General features: G+C 40.1%; 1 protein-coding gene across 3 annotated transcripts in view; it reads left to right on the top strand.

The window, feature by feature from the left end:
- The window catches only part of PRR16 (proline rich 16), a 238094-nt gene that overhangs the window by 137420 nt on the left and 82410 nt on the right, over positions 1 to 18264 (top strand). The window lies entirely within an intron of this gene.

Raw genomic sequence — 18264 nt, forward strand, 5'->3', positions numbered from 1 at the left:
CATTGAGGTACATTCAATACTGAAGGGATTATACAGAGCCACATTAATTTATATTCTAAAATTTTTAATCTCTCTATTGTATGTATTTCTAAGGTGCCATCTTGGTATCTAAATGCCTTGCAAGAAATTTTTTGTTTGTTTTGAATGGGGATTCAATTTTTTTTAAAGGGGAAAAAAAATCACCATACTGGAATCTGAGTCAACACAATGAACTTTAATAGTTTGGATGCATATATTTCAATATATTTCTTCATGCAGGTTACATAAATACATTTCATGACTGGGGACTAAATCTAATATTTACTTGAACTCTTATGATGTAAATTTATGCAAATTGTTATTAAGAATTTTTTATCATATGAAGCCATATTTAGCTATATCAAAAATATGCAGAAAGCATTTTCAAACAAAGTACAATAAATGTTCAAAAGCCATGTTTCAATGCTAAATATTGGCTGTTTTACAGCATTTTTATTTGAAAAAATACAAGAAGTGGTGAAGCCACATGGACTAATCAAATTTCACTTTTCAGTTCAAAGCTATTTAAGAAAAAAAACAAAACCTTTTTGTTGGTTTTCAGAAGAAAAACACTATAATAGACAGCAGGTTCTTTTAAACTTACTACAATACATATGCGAATAGAGGAGTGTTTTTTGATATATATGTTCTCTAAACCAAAAAGTGAAACCTTCACAAACTGATAGGGAAAAGCCAAATTCAAAAAGCTTTCTGCATTCATAGTTCTATAGGTTTTACACGTTTCTGTGACTTATAAATAGCCAAACTATTTTCATTTTGAACCGTTTTTTAATATGGGAAATGTGATCCTCAGCTGGCACTTTTTATTTTGAGTTTGGGACTAGAGTGAACTTTTCTTTCCAGGTTTTAAATACTTGGAAAATATGACTTTCGCTTGCCAACACACAGACACTGGCCGGAGGAGGGGGCCCCACTGAATCTGAGAAGAGAGCTAATGTTGATGAGGAACCTGATGCCCCCTCTCCCTTTTCCCTCCCATCTTCGCAGATGACGGAAGAGCTGTATGTGAGACAATATGAGCCCCTGATTTTTTTTAAACAAAATGACTTTTAGAACCTGCTGCAAGCAAAGCACTTTTATACATCAGACAAGATTATCTGATGTACTGTGCTGTACATCTCCCAACCCAGCAAAACCCTCTGTTCTTTATCCCCACCCCAAGGTAAGACAGGCACTGGCTTTCCCTTTGGATTTCTACCTAATTCCTCAGTGGACTTTCTGCCACCAGGTCTTGCGCCAAGGTTTAAACTGATATAAACAAATGTAACACCAGGCTGAATCTATCTCAGTGCTTATAATAAACTTTGGAAAGAAAAATATCTTCTGCTGATCTACTGTGATTATCCAAATAACCCCTGAAATCAGAATTTAATCATTCTTAAATTGTGATTTTGTTCTGAAATGCTGATTTTCCTGAGTTTTGAGTGCATCATCCCCATAACCATTCTCATAGGTACAGTTTTCTTATATTAAAATTCTTTTCATTTGTACTAAAACATTAAAGTACTTTGAATTGTGAATTGTGGGATTAGCTAAAATCTCTGCATTAGGTAGGTGGAGACTCTACCTTTATAAATGGTAAAACTGGAAATACTGAAACAGTGGTTTTCAACCTTTTTTCCATTTTCAGACCCCTACAAATTCTGAAGGGAGATGTGGACCCCTGCAGACCACAGGTGGAGAACCACTAGGCTAAAATAAATGTCTGGAGGGAAAAAAGACAATGTAAATCCATATTATTTTTCATTGGTGGGTGGATAGAATCACTCTGAAGATAATAATTAAACACTGCAGTTTGGCATTGTTCAGTAGCAGTGTTCAGGAGAGACTCTTCAGTAAGGAATATCAGATGAATTGTTTATGCGAAGAAGCTGAAACACACGTTGTTGTGTCTTTGGATCAAGTCAGTGCTACTCTAATACTGAGTATGAAACATAATTAACTTATGGAACTTATTATTGAGGCAATTTGCATAACCGATTCAATATTTAGGGCCACATTTTTTACAAGAATAGCCTTTATTCAAAAATACCTATGCAGTTTTTTTGCTCACATTTGCATGTGCAATTTGGTTTGCTAGGTAGACAGTTGACTAGCAATTTGTTTGTAACCATTTGATTTGTGCAAACAAATTTGTTAATTGCACATGCAAATATAGATGCAGTTGATGCAAAATTTTGCATGCAAACCTCCATTCTAAAAAATATTGGTTTTATTTCCTTGTCTGCAATTACACTAGCGAATATAAAAACATTGCAATTTAGCAGTCCTCATGCTTCAAAGATATAAGTTTGCACCAGCTAAGTCCAGGAAGAAATTTTCCCCAATGAAATATTATGGCAGTTGTATGCTTTCCTCTGAATTGCCATATATTGGTCACCCAGAGACAGGACAAACAATGGATAACCTATTGGGTTGTTTCCAGATGGTCATTCAGATGTTCTTCTATTAATCCAGGGGTCTCAAACACATGGCCCGCGGGCCGCATGCAGCCCACGGGGTGATTTTCTGCGGCCCACGAGCTCCTCGCAGCCCCCCTGCCCTCCCCCAGTGTTTACCAGAATGGCAGCCGGACGTACACCGGTAGCAGGGCATGCTCTCTGCCTGCCTACCCTGCCCTGCGCAGCTCCGGGAAGAGGCTGGAACGTGGGGAAGGGGGGTGGAGGGGCTGTGTGTGGCTGTTACTTTAGGCAGCGCCCCCAGCAGCTCCCATTGGCCGGGAACGGGGAACCACGGCCAATGGGAGCTGCTGGCGGCGGTGCCTCAAGCAACAGAAACACACAGCCCCTCCGCCCCCCCTTCCCCACATTCCAGCCTCTTGCGGGGGCAAGGCAGGCAGGCAGCCTGCCCTGCCCCCGGTACACGCCAGGCCAGATCCTACCCCCCAAATCCCTCCTGCAGCCGAACCCCCTGCCCTGAGCCCCCTGCTGCACCCCGACCCCCTGTCTCACCCCGCACCCCTCCTGCATCCCCACCCAGTGCCCTGGACCCAATGCCGCACCCCTCCTGCACCCCGACCCCCTGTCGTACCCTGCACCCCTCCTGCACCCTGAGCCCCCTGCCGCACCCTGCACCCCTGCCCTGAACCCCCTGCTGCACCCCATACTCCTCTTGCACCCCAACCTGCTGCACCCTGCACCCCTCTTGCACCCCGACCCCTTGCCATACCCTGCACCCTGACCCCTTGCCTGACCCCGCACCCCTCCTGCATCCCAGCCCACTGCCTTGAGCCCCATGCCACACCCCTCCTGCACCCTGAGACCCCTGCCGCACCCTGCACCCCGACCTCTTGCCCTGAGCCCCCACCACACCCTGCACCCCTCTTGCACCCTCTGGGGGCAGGGAGGGGGCAGAGTTGGGGTGGGGATTTTGGGGAAGGGGTTGGAATGGGGGCGGGGAAGGGGTGGGAAGAGGCGGGGCAGGAGCGGGGCCTCATGGAAGGAGTGGAGTGGGGGTGGGGCCGAGGGTGGTGGTGGTGGGGGGAGGTGGCAATGCGGCCCTCGGGCCAATGTACTAGTCCTCATGTGGCCCTCATGGTCATTTGAGTTTGAGACTCCTGTATTAATCCCTTACTTTCATGGCCTCTACCATTCATTTAAACTATAACTACTCTATAATGAACAGAATGAGAAAAACAAATGTGATGATTTCTTCACATTATGGAAGTTCAACCTGGTTTCAGTTAACATGAGCTTAATTATATGAAAATTGCTGATTTCCCCTCAAACTAAATTCTTCTGACTGCAAGTTATATTGCAAATGTTATGGAAATTTACTCATGACATATTTTAATGCGCATTATCTCCCTTCCTTTTTCCAGTACTTAAAAGCCTTGGAAAGTGTGTGTGGTTTGTTTGTTTGTTTTTGTAATTTGTAAATCTTCTGTTGTTGTTCAGAACATGTTGTGCCAGATTCCTATTCTTGGAAAGAGTAATTGAGAAACACTTAATAAGCATTGCTGTCCAAAGAAGTACACGGCACACGTGCTATTTCAAATGCATACATTGATTCTTTAGTCTTACGTTTTGACAACTATTTAAGCTTGGTGCAAATCCTGGAATTGGGGAGATGGAAGATTGAAAACCTTATCAAGGTTTCCTTCTTAAATGTTGCAATACACAGCTAATATACAGTTTTGCTTTTGGTCTGGTAGCACATGGAGAACTACTTAAAAAAAATCATTGCAGTAGTAAGTTCCCTGAGGGAGGATAAAAACAACTTTAGTATTAGGCCAAATGTCATGCAAATCAGGTTAATCCTCTATATTTCCTAGAAATTAATAACTCAGTATTATTTTTTCATATATGATAAGACTTCAATATTCCACACAGGATCTGGAGTGAGAATTTTTTGGTTTTTACACTGAATGACAATTTTAGTATTTTAGTTGGGCTTTTAAAACAGCTGTTTTTGATGACAAACATCCTTTAAACCTGTATATCTAGGCTACATCAGTTTCTCATAGCCAGGGGGTTATTACACTGCTGCTGTTAGATTTCTGCTTAGTTTGATGCTTTTTTTTTTTTTTTTTTTTAAAAGCTCACTTTTTTGTGGTTGCAGCTAGAATCCTATTGTTCATTATGATGTAAACTCTTCCTATATTCCTTAATGCTTCATGACCTTTTTGTTTTTGTTGTTAAAAGGCTTCCCTAGCAGACTCTATTCCGAAGGGTAGACAGAGAAATTTGCCTGTGTCATATGGGGAATTAAAGAGGCAGATCAGATGACTCCTTGCATTGTATGACTTGTCAATATCAAACCTTTTCCTTTAGGATGCCGAATAGGCTTTTTTCCAGCTTCTCTTCACTGAACATCTGTTTATGTCGGAATGGTAATGCTAAAAAGTTTTCAGGCCTTGTTAGGTCTCTGGGATCCAAGCATATTTTTAAAATTTCTATTTTTAAAGTTATGAATAAGCTGCTAACGCAAGGTGCAGGACTATTTCCAAATATTTGAGACCATCTCTGTATGTGACACAGCAAATGGTATATTTCTGTATCCACGCATTTATCAGGGGTAACTGAAGTCTTTGTGTATATGATGTGCTCCATAGACCTGTGCTAGCTCCCTGAAGCTGTCTGGATGTTGTGCCATTAATTCTTCTCTTGTAGTAGCGGCATCATTATATGCTGTTCTTGTTATTTCAATAAAGGTAAACTCAATGTAAGTTTCTCTACCTGATAGTGCTGTTTTAGAAACCTTAGTAATGAAAAATATAGACTGATCTTGCCCTTGGCTGTTGCTATTGTGAGGGTGACTTCTTGATTGTATCCTAGAGCCACTATATGCCATTAGTCTTATGCAGAGTGAGTCCAAAATCTTTCTGAAGACATGCTGGTAAAACATCAAATTATAATTTTATAAAAACATTCCTCAAATAGAGCATCAGATGCAAATTTCTGCTAGCTTAGCTACATCACATATGTAGTGCCTTGATACGGTCCCCGGAAAGACCACAAATTGACAATCTATTTCAGTCAGAGATTTCTCTCTGCGATGGGTTTGTTTCTCTGCATTTTGTGGATGATGGTATGACTTTCCACGTGTGACAAATGAACCCAAATGTTGGACAGGTTTGCAGTGGATGTGTTTTAAAATGACAACCATAGTTTTTAGCATCAGCTATGTGTGTGGTATCATTGTACAGGATCACAAGCCATGTTTGTTTTAGGACCTTCTTGGTGCTTTTCCCAGACATGATCTCTCTTTGAAGTTTTTTGGTTCTGAAGTCTAGTAAATGTCTCTAACCCAAATCAGTTTTCCTTAGTAGCCTTTCTTTCAACTTCTTGCTGATCCTGTTGAACTCAGTTTTGGCCATTACCAAATCATCTTAATTAATACCAAACTCACAGTTTTCTACTTGTGCCTCAAATCTGTTACATATTTGTAATCCTGTGTGTTCTGAAGTGAGGATCAGACAAGAATTGGTGCCATTCAAAAGTAGTAGGATTCTTTTTAGGATTACATTAATTCCAAAACATTAAAATTCCATCGAGAGAAGGCTCATCATCGTCTGCTTGCTCTGTTTATCCATTAAACAATCCAAGTGCTTCCTCCACCTTAATTTTCAACAGTGCTGAGTATGCAACAACTTATGTTGAGGTCAGTAAGATATATTGGGTACTTGGTATTTTTGAAACTCAGACCATTTATTTAGGTGCCTAAATATGGATTTAGGTGCCTCCTTTACACACCCATTTTAGAAAATCTTCACATCTAATCCTCTTTTTAAAAAAAATCTACTCCAGTAACCTTAACAAAGATTAGAAAGTGTTGCTACAATTGTTCTCTCCCATGATACCAGTTAGAAACCACAGGGACGGAAATTTGGATTGATCTATGCTTATTCCCCTCCCATTGCTGTGAGCTTTAGCTTGTAGTTTTAATTTGTTTTGCTCAAATTTTGTTACCATTTTTTAACTTCCGATGTGTACTCGTTTCCCTGCATCTCTGCATCATCTGCTATTCTGTCTGCTTTCTTTCTTATTATAATGTGAAAGCTTGCAATGGTCATTCTACCATGCTGAGTATATTCCACTTACAGCATGATGATGTGCTTGCTAGAGAGTGTTTTCCAGACATATGTCACTTCTGGATGTTGACTCCAAAATGTGGACTCAATTTCGCTTGAAATGCAAGGAAGCGTGGTAACCCTATTTTCATAGCAAGGCACGCAAAATTTCATGCAAATCACAATTTAAAAATTTGTTGAATTTAATAACTTTAACTTATTTAACTAATTTATAGGGAAACAAAATCCAGATATGCACTAACAAGCACCACTCAAAACATTAAGCACAGTTGTCATTGTTATAACCATCAATTTCTCCTGCCCCTTTTTTAGCTTATTGTCATTCTTTACTCTGTCGAACTTGGACTCAAAGTTCCTTGGGGGCAGGGACCTGTCACTTTAATTGTCTGTAAAACACCATGAAACACCATGTAAGAACACCAGGTGTCTTTTGCATCTTCTAAACAACAACGCCCAAAGTTTGAATGTGTTCTGGCATGAGGGCAATGCCCCAGATATTTTTATCCGGTTCAGTCAGAAAACAGCAGTAATGATTTCATAGATTCCAAGGCTAGAAGGGACCATTGTCATCATCTAGGCTCATCTCCTGGATAACACAGGGTATAGAACTTCCCCAAAATAATTCCTACAGCAGATCTTTTAGAAAAGCATCCAATCTTCATTTTAAAATGGTCAGTGATGGAGGATCCTGCATGACACTTGGTAAATTGTTCCAATGATTAATTACTCACTGTTAAAAAAAAAATGCCTTATTTCCAATTTGAATTTGTCTAGCTTCATCTTCCAGCCATTGGATTGTGATAAACTTTTCTCTGCTAGATTGGAGAGCCCATTATCAGATATTTGTTCCTTGTTTATGTATTCATGGGCTATAATCAAGTCAACCCTGGAACTTCTCTTTGTTAAACTAAATGGATGGAGCTCCTTCAGTCTATTGCTATAAATCAGATTTTCCAATGCTTCAGTCATTCTTGCATCTTTTCTGTGAACCGTGAGTTGCAGACACCAGAATTGGATTCAGTATTCCAGCAGTGGTCTAAATACAGAAGTAAAATAACTGCTCTACTTCTATTCAAGATTCCCCTGTTTATGTATCCAAGGATTGCATTAGCCCTTTTAGCCACAGAATCCCACTGAGAGCTTATGTTCAGCTGCTTATCCACAACCCCCAAATTTTTTTCTAGAGTCACTGCGTCCCAGGGTAGAGTCCACTATCCTGTATGTATGGTTTATATTCTTTTTGTTCCTAGATTTACGGTTAGCCATTTTAAGATGCATATTGTTTGATTTCGCCCAGTTTACCAAACAATCCCGATCTGTTCTCTTCATTATTTACCACTCCCCCAACTTTTGTGTCATCTGCAAACTTTATCAGTGATGATTTTATGTTTTCTTCCAGATAATTAATAAAAATGTTAGAGAGTAGGGCCAAAACCTGATCCCCCACTAGAAACACATTTGTTCACTGATAGTTCTCCATTTACAGTGATAGTATGAGACCTTTTAGCCAGCTTTTAATCCACTTAATATGTAGCAGGTAAATTTTATATCTTCCTAGTTTTTTAATGAAAAATGCTTTGCAGGCATCTAAGTATATTACATCAACCAAACTTGTAATCTCATCAAAAAAAGTTGTCAAGTTACTTTGACAGGATGTATTTTCCATAAAAGCCATGTTAATTGACATTAATCATATTACCCTCCTGCAATTCAGTATTGATCGAATCTCATGTCAACTGCTCCATTATCTTGACCAGGATCAATGTCAGTCTGACAGGCCTATAATTACTCAGGTCATCCCATTTACCCTTTTTTAAATATTGGCATATCATTAGTTTTCTTCCAGTCTTCTGGAACTTCCCCAGTGCTCCAGAACTTATTGAAAATAAGCATTAATGGCCCAGCAAGCTCCTCAGCCCCTTCTTTTGAAACACTGCTGATTTAACAACATCTAAATTTAGTAGCTGCTGTTTAACATCCTCTTGATATGCAAGTGGAATGGAAAGAGTGTTACCATAGGATATGACTACATTATCTGTTTTTTCCTAAACATAGAACAGAAATATTTATTGAATATTCTGCCTTTTCTGCATTATTATTGATAATTCTATCATTTCCACCTAGTAATGGACCAGTACCATTGTTAGGATTCTTTTTGTTCCTAATATACTTTAAAAAACTCATTCTTATTGTCCTTAAATCAACTGGCCATAGGTTTCTTCTTGTGCTTCCCTTACCAAATTTCTACAATTCCTAGTTTCTGATTTATATTATTTATTATCAACTTCCTGTTTTTCCCATTTGTTATATATAATTTTTATAGCTGCCTTCACTTCCCCTCTAAACAAGGTCATTTTTTAAACTAATATGGCTGCCTTCCTTGATTGTGGTTTTGTGACTTTTTGGGATCTAGTAATTTTTGGCTCATAATTGTTTTCAGCTTTGTGAAACTGGTCCTTTTAAAGCACCAAGTGTGTGTGTGTGTTTCTCTCACTGGTCTGGATTTTATTCTGTTTGCACATTATCAAGGTGGTCAAGTCATGATCGCTTGTACCTAAGTTAGCATTAATTTTTATTTTTATTATCAATTCTTCCTTATCTGTCAAGATGGGAGCTAATATAGAATTCCCCCATGTTGGACGCAACACTTTTTGAGTTAGGGAATTGTCATCTATAATGTTTTGAAATTCCAAGGACGTTTTAGTACTGGCTGCATGAGACCTCCAGCATATGTCATTCAAATTGGAGGCCTGCATTATCATGCAGATTTATTTTTCCTACACATTATACAGTAAAAGCCTTTTTATCCAGCATGTTGAAGGAATGGGGGTGCCAGTAAGTGAAAAATTCCAGTTAACTAAGAGGGAGGGAGTTTGGGTGCGGGGTTGGGGCACAAGAAGGGATGCGGGACATGGGCTCTGGGAGGGAGTTTGGGTGTGGGAGGGGGCTCGGGGCAGGGGGTCTTGTGGTGCCAGATCTGGGGGTTGCTCACCTAGGGTGGTTCCCCACAAGCAGCAACCTGTCCCAGATGCTCCTAGGTGGAGGCGTCATGTGCTACTACGTCATGCCCAGCCTCATGCCTAGCTCCGCAGCTCCCATTGACTGGGGTGGTGCCTGCAGGTGGAGGCAGCACGCAGAGCAGCTTGGCACGCCTCAGCCTAGGAGCAACAAAGACAAGTTGCCACTTGTGGGGAGCCGCCCAAGGTGAGCGTCCCCCAGATCTGACACCCCAAAACCTCTCCCGTGCCCCAATCCCCTGCTCCGAGCCCCCTCCTGCATCCAAAATTCCCTCCCAGAGCCTGCGCCCCACATCCCCTCCCACACTCCGAATCCCTTGTGGCCATTCCTCCACCTAGGAGCAGCAGGGACATGTCGCAACTTCTGGGGAGCCACGCGGAGTCAGGTAGGGAGCCTGACTGCCCCGTGCCAACCGGACTATAAATTGGACTTTCTACGAAGATCAGAAATGCCGGTTTATAGAGCTTTCCAGTTGGTACAGGGCTGGATAACACAGCTTTTACTGTAGATAGAAGGCACTCATCCTGTTCCCAAGTGTGATTTGATGGTTCGTAGAAGACACCAACTAGTACATCATCTTGTGCTTTATCTATTATGACATAGGTCTGTAGGTATTCAAGATCGTTTTCTTTTGAGTTATCGCTGACTTGGAAACAAGTAATACCGCTTTTGGTGTAGAGTGCCACTCCCTCTCCTCTTCTGCCCACTCAATACTTCCTGAATAGGTTAGAACTGTTAATTTTAGCATTTCAGTTAGGGAAACCATCCTACTAGCATTCAGAAATACCAACTAGGTCAAATTTATGCTCATAAATGAGTAATACCAGTTTGTTACCCAGGCTCTTAGCATTGGTATATAGGCAATTCAATAATTTCTTTTCTTTATGTCCTTTCATTCCTTGATTAATTTTGTTCTCAACATCTTGATTTTTGTGCTGAATGCTCATATCTTCCCTTTTCCCCCCTTCACTTTTGTTATCAGTTTAATTTCCTCATGACTACTCTAGCCAACCTGTCCCGAAAAAGATTGGTCCTCCTTCTACTGAGGTGGAGGCCACTCAAACTACACCTCCCCCCTTCCCATAGACGGTGGACTAATGTTCCATAAAACAAAAATCTCCACTGTATGCCACTTACCTAGCGAGCGATTCCCTTTCCGAATCTTCAGCCTTCTGTCTCTTATGGGACAGGAAGGATCTCAGGGAAGATCACTTGGACATTCATCTTCAGCAGACTTCCAAGTTCCCTGAACTCATCTACTATCTGCGAGATATCTCACAACATAGTGTCATTAGTGTCGAAATGAGCCATTACCAATGGATACTTTCCCATCCACTTCAGAAGCCTGTCCAATCTTAGAGTGAGGTCTCATGTCTTGGCTTCAGAAAGGTAGCACACTGTCCTGTTTTCTGCCTGTCCCTTGCAGAATGGTCTGTCGATTCTTCTGAGTATTGAATCCCTATAAGGATCCTTCCTTGGACAGTTGAACTCTTTTTGGACAAGCTTGATTTTCTTACAGGTTGTGCTGAACTGCCATCCACAGGTGTGTCCAGTACATCGCTGTTCCTTTGAGCCAGCTGAACCTTGAGAGGTATCCTCCGGTTTCCATGTTGAGAACCTGATATCAATTGGAAACTGCTGGCTGTGTAGAAGTCCTCCTGGTCCTCTTTTCTCTGGTGGCCACAGCCTGCCCATCCTTGTCTTCCACTAGCCATATATAATGCCACTGTGACCTCTTGGCTCTGGTGGTTACAGACTGCCAGTCCACTCTCTGACTTCGTGATGGCCAGCTCATTCCTTCCTTTATCCTGGAATACATCTGTTTGCTGAACCTGGCTGCTAGCGCCTCAACTACTGTGATTCTCTGTAGTGGGTCCACTTGCTCATCCAATCCAAGAAACTTCTCTATTGCAGTCACCAATTTGCACTTCAACTTGCATGTTCCCTTTCTGTCATGGTTCTGGTAACTACAGTGACTCCTAATACTGAAATTAAATTTATTTTTGATGTTTTTCAAGCATCTGAAAGGCATGAGAAGAAGAAAACCTTAAAGATCCACTTGTCCCATATTGAAGCAGCTTTCAACTGCTGTTTGATCTCTTTTGTGAATATTTACCATATTCCAGTTTGATCTTTTAATTTGTCTTTGTTACAGTTCTCTTCAGAGGCTGAGACACTAGATCGAATGCTTGAAAGGTATTCTCTATGGGAATTGTAACTTTTTCAAAACTCTCTATCTTTGAACATTCCCCCATAGTTCAGATGGTTGCTGTTTTATCTATTGAGCAGACCATTTTGTGATTGAGAGTCAGATTTAAAAAGTACCATAAAATTGCAGTCTCCAAACTGTATGCAAAAGTAGTTAAATTTAGTACAACACAGAGCAGGCACTCCACAGTAATGACATTTGCTTTAGGTAAGGTCATGCTGTACCATAGGAGTCAGTTTGTGCAACCCTTATTCTTGTTGACGAACAGTTGCTTATGAGTACTCCCATTACTCCTGTAATCAAGGGCTGAGCAAGGTGAGTTAGGTTTGCACAATCTGGCCCTGTTTGTTGACGGATTTCAGAAGTAGTTCTGAGATTGACTACTTGGGTGTTTTAAAGAGGAACTTCCGTAACAAGGATTTTTTCCCAAGCATTATAATAAATGTATTTACCTGCTATGCTTTATTCATATGTATTTTTGATACATTTACTAATTACTATACCATAGTTATTTATTTTAAAACAAATTCCTGCTCTTTCTGGGCTTGTTTATATTAGAATTTTAGTTTTGCTTTTCATTCACATTGAATGCCAATTCTAACAGGGAATTTTAAATTATTGTGTACCTGCTTAAAAATACCACCTTGCTCTTCAATGGTGCTTTTCATCAGTGGATTTAAAGTGCTTTGCAAAGGTGGTTAATATCATGTCCACATTTTACAGAGGAGGAAACTGAGGCACATGAAGGGAAGTGACTTGCTTGTTCTTGTTGCAGCTCACTGTAGGCTGAATCCTGGCATCAGTCATGACCATGAGCAGACATTTGTGAGTGTCTACACTAGAATTTTATTACAGTGTTAGCTTACTTTAATTAATTGGTGATCAGTTAACTCAAGTTACGGGATGAGCAAGGCTTCTAGTGTAGACATACCTTCCTAGGCCAGCTTCTTCTCCTATTTATCACATTGTGAAGTTACAAAATGCTCAGCTTAAGAAAGCATACAGATTTCTGTTCCAGTAGACGATGTTGTAATCAGATGTTTGACTTCATTGGAAGACCCAATTATGAGGGAGAAATATAACATGGATATCAGACTTGATTTAATCCTTGGATCTAACTACAGGAATCAGGTCTGTGGAGCTCTGATGATAGAAAGCCCTACCAGAACAGAAGTGCAGTATCACCAGAGGCATGTAGCTCCACATATCCAGTGAAGTGGGAGCTGAGTATTGGCAACCCATACAGTAGGGGGTTGACCAAGACACCCAGGAGATGTGGCAGATCTCCAGGACAGCTTCAACAAGAACACTCTTATGGAGTTCTGCACAGCTCTTCCCAGCTCCTTACATAAACTACAAGGGAGTGCAGGCAACAGAGGAGCTGTCATGTGTCCTTCCCTAGGACTGGATTCCTCTATTGGTATAGCTGCCCCGTGGAAGCAGAGAGGTACCTCTCCCCCACTCACACGTGTGAATCAGGTGCAGTTACTATAAACAGCATAGGAAACTAGACACAGTTTTAAAAATAAATAAATATTTTATTTTTTACTCCATCAGGAAAACCTCCTTTTGCAATGGAAATTGGTTTCTAGTTGCAAACTTGCATTTTCTATTGTGCTAATAGTCTCAGGATACTTCTCCTATGATGCAACTATTTTCTACATACTGTTGTCCTACTTGGATTTTCATTTTTTGGGCAAATAGGCAGAACAAAACAACAGTGAACAGAATCATGATTTATTATGGGAAGGAATCAAGGCAGATAAGCTGTTCTATCCTTCCAGAGCCATTCTGAGTGCCTTTTTCCAAATGAGGAAATGGAAAGAAATTTCCAACGTGTACTACACACTTGCCAAGGGACAAAAGATAAACTGTTTAAAGTCATTTAAAATTGAGGCATACTTAGGCCTGGGCTTTACTATGAATCCTGGGGAAAATCTTGCACTGGCAGGGGGATAGACTGAATTGACTAAAAGGTTTTTCCCATCACTAATTGCTATTGCTCTATGATCCGTGTACACAGTGCTTAAACTGGAGCTGTGTACTCCTACCAAGGGTGCAGTATGACCTTCTCAAATTGATGCTTACCAATTTTATCTCTGTAAATTATATTGTGATGAGGGACAGATTTGTGTGTAACAATCTGCTCTTTGGCAGGAATCAGCTTTTCATTGTGTGTGTACAGAGCTAAGCGCAATGAAATCCTCATCCCTGATTGGGACTTCTAACCACTATTACAATGCAAATAAATCAGAATAACTGGCATAGATTTTTGGTTTGGAAAATGTACTAATTTTTGTTAACCTGCTACTTGTTGCATTAGCACTTCAGCATTTGGCCATTCTCCAGAAACAACTTACACTTTCAGTTGAACTAAAAATCTTCAGCAATTATGTGTTTGTGCTAAGTAATAAGAGTGATTACTGGTTTATTTGAGGGCAAATATATACGTTTACTTAATTTATTTGTATGGAAATATGTGCTAAAACCTGGTCAGCCTGTCAATTTATGCTTTGATGTTTTCCTTCTTCTTCACTGGGAATTTTTATATTTGAAATTCCAAAAGAATTCATATCAAGTTCAAGAAAGATTTGGTTGCTTATTAAGCTGATCTCTGTCAGCCAAATCTTTGGCTAATCATATTGCATAACAAGAGGCACTGCTCTGACCTCTTCACCTGAGCAGCCTTCCCTGTTTGTCCAGTCTACACTGGCCATGTTGGTTACTGCATTCCCCCAATTACCCAAAGCTCTTTGAGGGGAAGGATGATAGGAAGCAAGGGAGACTGGGACTAAGTGGGATGGGCAGGATTCTGTGTTCACAAGAGACGTACAGCTCCCCCATGGCATTTTGACATATCTGCTGAATTTGTTATTAAACATTGCTCAAAGCCAACTGTAATACCATTTGGTCTTTACCAGTCAGGTCAGTATGCTTTCACCACTCCAAGCAACCCTGGCCATACTGCTCCTTACTGGAACAGCTCCTGTGGTAGTTAGGAGATTGCCACTAGATGTGTCTTTTCTTCCCCCCTGCCTTCAGTTGCCTAATGACCTTGTTCTCTCCCTGGCTAACAGCTTAGCTTAGCTATCTTCTCTGATCTGTGCGGTATTATTCAGTTCTGTAGCTGTTATTTGTTAGCACAGAAAACTTTGACTCTAGACTCTTCCTTGTCCCAATTATCCAAGCAGCTCTGTACAGGCAGACCCTTACACTCACGTGAAGCTACACTGAGCCTGTGTGGATCAGCTTGCATTATCAGGGCCCAGTGCCCCATTCATCCTGGTAGATTCAGTTCTGTCACAGACTCCCTATGTGATTTTAAGTAGTCATTTAATCTGTTTATCTCAGTTCCACATGTGTAAATTGGAGCTAGGACTGTATTATTTTTTTCTCCTTGTAAGATCTTTGGAGAAGAAAGTCCCTCTTACTGTGTGTTTGTACAGTGACTAGCACAGAGGGAATCCAACTACGTTTTGAGGCCACTGGGCATTACCTAAATACCAATAGGGGAGAGAAATAATATACTCTCCCCTTTCGGGGGAGGGGGAAGGGAAGAGGGGGTGAAGCTGCTGAGGTGCTGCACCTCTCATAGTGTCTTATCTCCATCTTCATCAGAACCAAATTCTTCTGATGCAAATATATACCTCTGAGGATAGAATTTGGTCCATATTTGTTGATCACAAAAAAACAAAATGCCAAATCTGAGACTTCAAGACAGAGAAGAATTTGTTTCTTAATTAACAAATGTATGTTGGATCTATTGGGTCCTCAGAGAAAGAAAAAAAAATGTAATGACAATTGTTTTCAGATTGCTGGCTTTTTTTTTTCTCCTCAGAGTTATTTTCCTATAGCCAGTCTGTTGAACTATACATACAAAATGATGGTGTCCAAATTAGCTGTTACTACTCAAGAAAGAGATCTTGGAGTCATTGTGGATAGTTCTCTGAAAACATCTGCTCAGTGTGCGGCGGCAGTCAAAAAAGCTAACAGAATGTTAAGAACCATTAGGAAAGGGATAGATAACAAGACAGGAAAATATCAGACTGCCTCTATATAAATCCATGGTACACCCACATCTTGAATACTGTGTAAGGATGTGGTCTTCTCATCTTAAAAAAGATATATTGGAAAAGGAATAAAGAAGGGCAACTAAAATGATTAAGGGTAAGGAACAGCTTCCGTATGAGGAGAGATTTAAAAAACCTGGGACTTTTCACCTTGGAGAAAAAAGAACTAGATAAGTTCCTGGAGGATAGACCCATGAATGGCTATTAGCCAGGATGAGCACAAGTGCAACACCATGCTCTGAGTGTCCGTACCCTCTGTTCGCCAAAAGCTGGGAATGGGTGACAGGGGATGGATCACTTGATTCCCTGTTCTGTTCATTCCCTCTGGGGCACCTGGCAGTGGCCACTGTTGGAAGACAGGATACTGGGTTAGATGGACCATTGGTCTGACCCAGGATTGCTAATATGAAAAAGCAAAAGGTTGAGAGTACTAAACTTGAGGTATGTGAAAGCTTCTTGGATACTTTACAAGAAGTGTTACAAATATTTGTTCAAATTCCGAAAAGCTATTCGGTTTAACTATTTGGTGCTGCTTACCAGCATTCATGCAGATGAGTTGTTGGTTTGGATGAATGATTGAGGCCTGTCCTTAGTAGGTGACATTTGCTGTTGTGCAATGGGCCAACACAAGGCTTGTACACCATTTAAATAGGAATTGGCCTTGTGTTGACCACTTGCACAGAGGTAAATGTCATCATGTTTGTATACTTGTATTAATATGGGAATACGTGTGTTCACTATTTGTTGTTCATTATTAACTCTGTTGTTTATTATTGTTACGTTCACATCATACACCTCAATAAGTTAAATAAAACCATGAAATACTTTTGCTGGAAAGTTGCAACATAACACTATTTCATTTCTTAGCATCTAGAACCCTAACACACAAGAATCAAAAACACCAGGTTACAAACTGACCAGTCAAAGAGAGAGGCAAAGCAGGTTGCTCTCTTAAGGTAGAGAGGCACAGCTCAACCCACCTTCCTCTAGGCTGTGTCTCTGCAGACTGTCTCTCTGCTGAAGACTCAGATAATAAATTTCCCTCTGGAGCTCCTTATTCTTCATAATTTTAAAACAGATTTCAGTATACCACAATTATTCTCCTTGTTTGTAATCTCTTCTGCTCCCTTCAGGAAGCAGAAACAATATCATGTGACTTGTGACCAGTCACACACTATAAACACGGAATAGTCAATGTGAGCAGTTTGCCAGGACCATAAAGGATGAAATTTGTTTGCATAAATTATAGTAGTCAAATATTGAGAAATAGAAGTACTTTCATAGGCCACATTTACCCTATGGGCACTACAGTGGCATAGCTACGATGGCATAGTTATGGTGCTGTAACCCTTTAGGGTAGATGCAGACTACGGCAATGGAAGAGGTTTTTCTGTTGTTGTAGGAACTCCATTTGAATGAGTGATGGTGTCTAGTTCAACGGAAGCATTCTTCTGTCACCCTAGCTGTATCTACACCAGGGGTTAGATCACCAGAGCTGTAGATTTTTCACACCCCTGAGTGCCATGTAGCTGTGTCAATCCTGTTTTAAGTGTAGACCAGGCCATAGAAATTCCAAATGATTCTTAAGAGAAAAGGGGCTAAATTCTTTAGGTAATTTACTTACAAAGAATAATTAAACTAGCTTAATAAATATTACTGTAGTATCTTGAATTTCAACCTTTTCTGAAGAATTACAACAGAACTAATGTATTGTCACTTTGAAACATATAGTTCACAAAAATATCTGAATTACAGTCCTTTGTTCTACTTGCATCTAGACAGACTTTGGATAAGTGTTTTCAAAGCACATGTAAATAATTGAATCTCCTTTAAAGAGGCTACTTGAATCTCTCTCCTTTTGAATAATCCTTTGGTTAAGTCAAGGACATCAATGTGTTCCCTTACAAGTAGAAAAAAAACCTTATTATATGAAAACATGCTAAAAATGGAAAATAAGTTTAGCAATAGCATTTCTATGATTAGATGTTGTCCGGGTACAACCTGCAATGGTAATAAGGACATGGGAAAGGTATTTTCATCTTTTATTTTTTTCAAATTTGTATTTCCCTCCTATGCTTTTATGGCTGTATTTACTGTAAGGGTTAATGAACTAAGTACTGAATAGGGTGCATTTTTCAGGAGGGGCTTTTAATCATAGTGTACAGAAGGCAACATTACATACTTTATATGTTTTGTTTATATATTATGATCATAAATTGGAAAATAGAAGACTAGATTAGAACAACCTAGATACTAGAGAAGTGAGTGGAAGCACATTAGAAGTATGGTAAATAGAGAATTCTCTTAATATAAAACGCATGAAATAGAGTGAATTATCCCCTTCAGGAATAAACAATCACAATATCTTTATCTTAGAAATGATCCTATTTCAGATT

Source organism: Trachemys scripta, chromosome 6 (assembly GCF_013100865.1).
Source record: "Trachemys scripta elegans isolate TJP31775 chromosome 6, CAS_Tse_1.0, whole genome shotgun sequence".
NCBI classification, from domain to species: Eukaryota; Metazoa; Chordata; order Testudines; family Emydidae; genus Trachemys; species Trachemys scripta.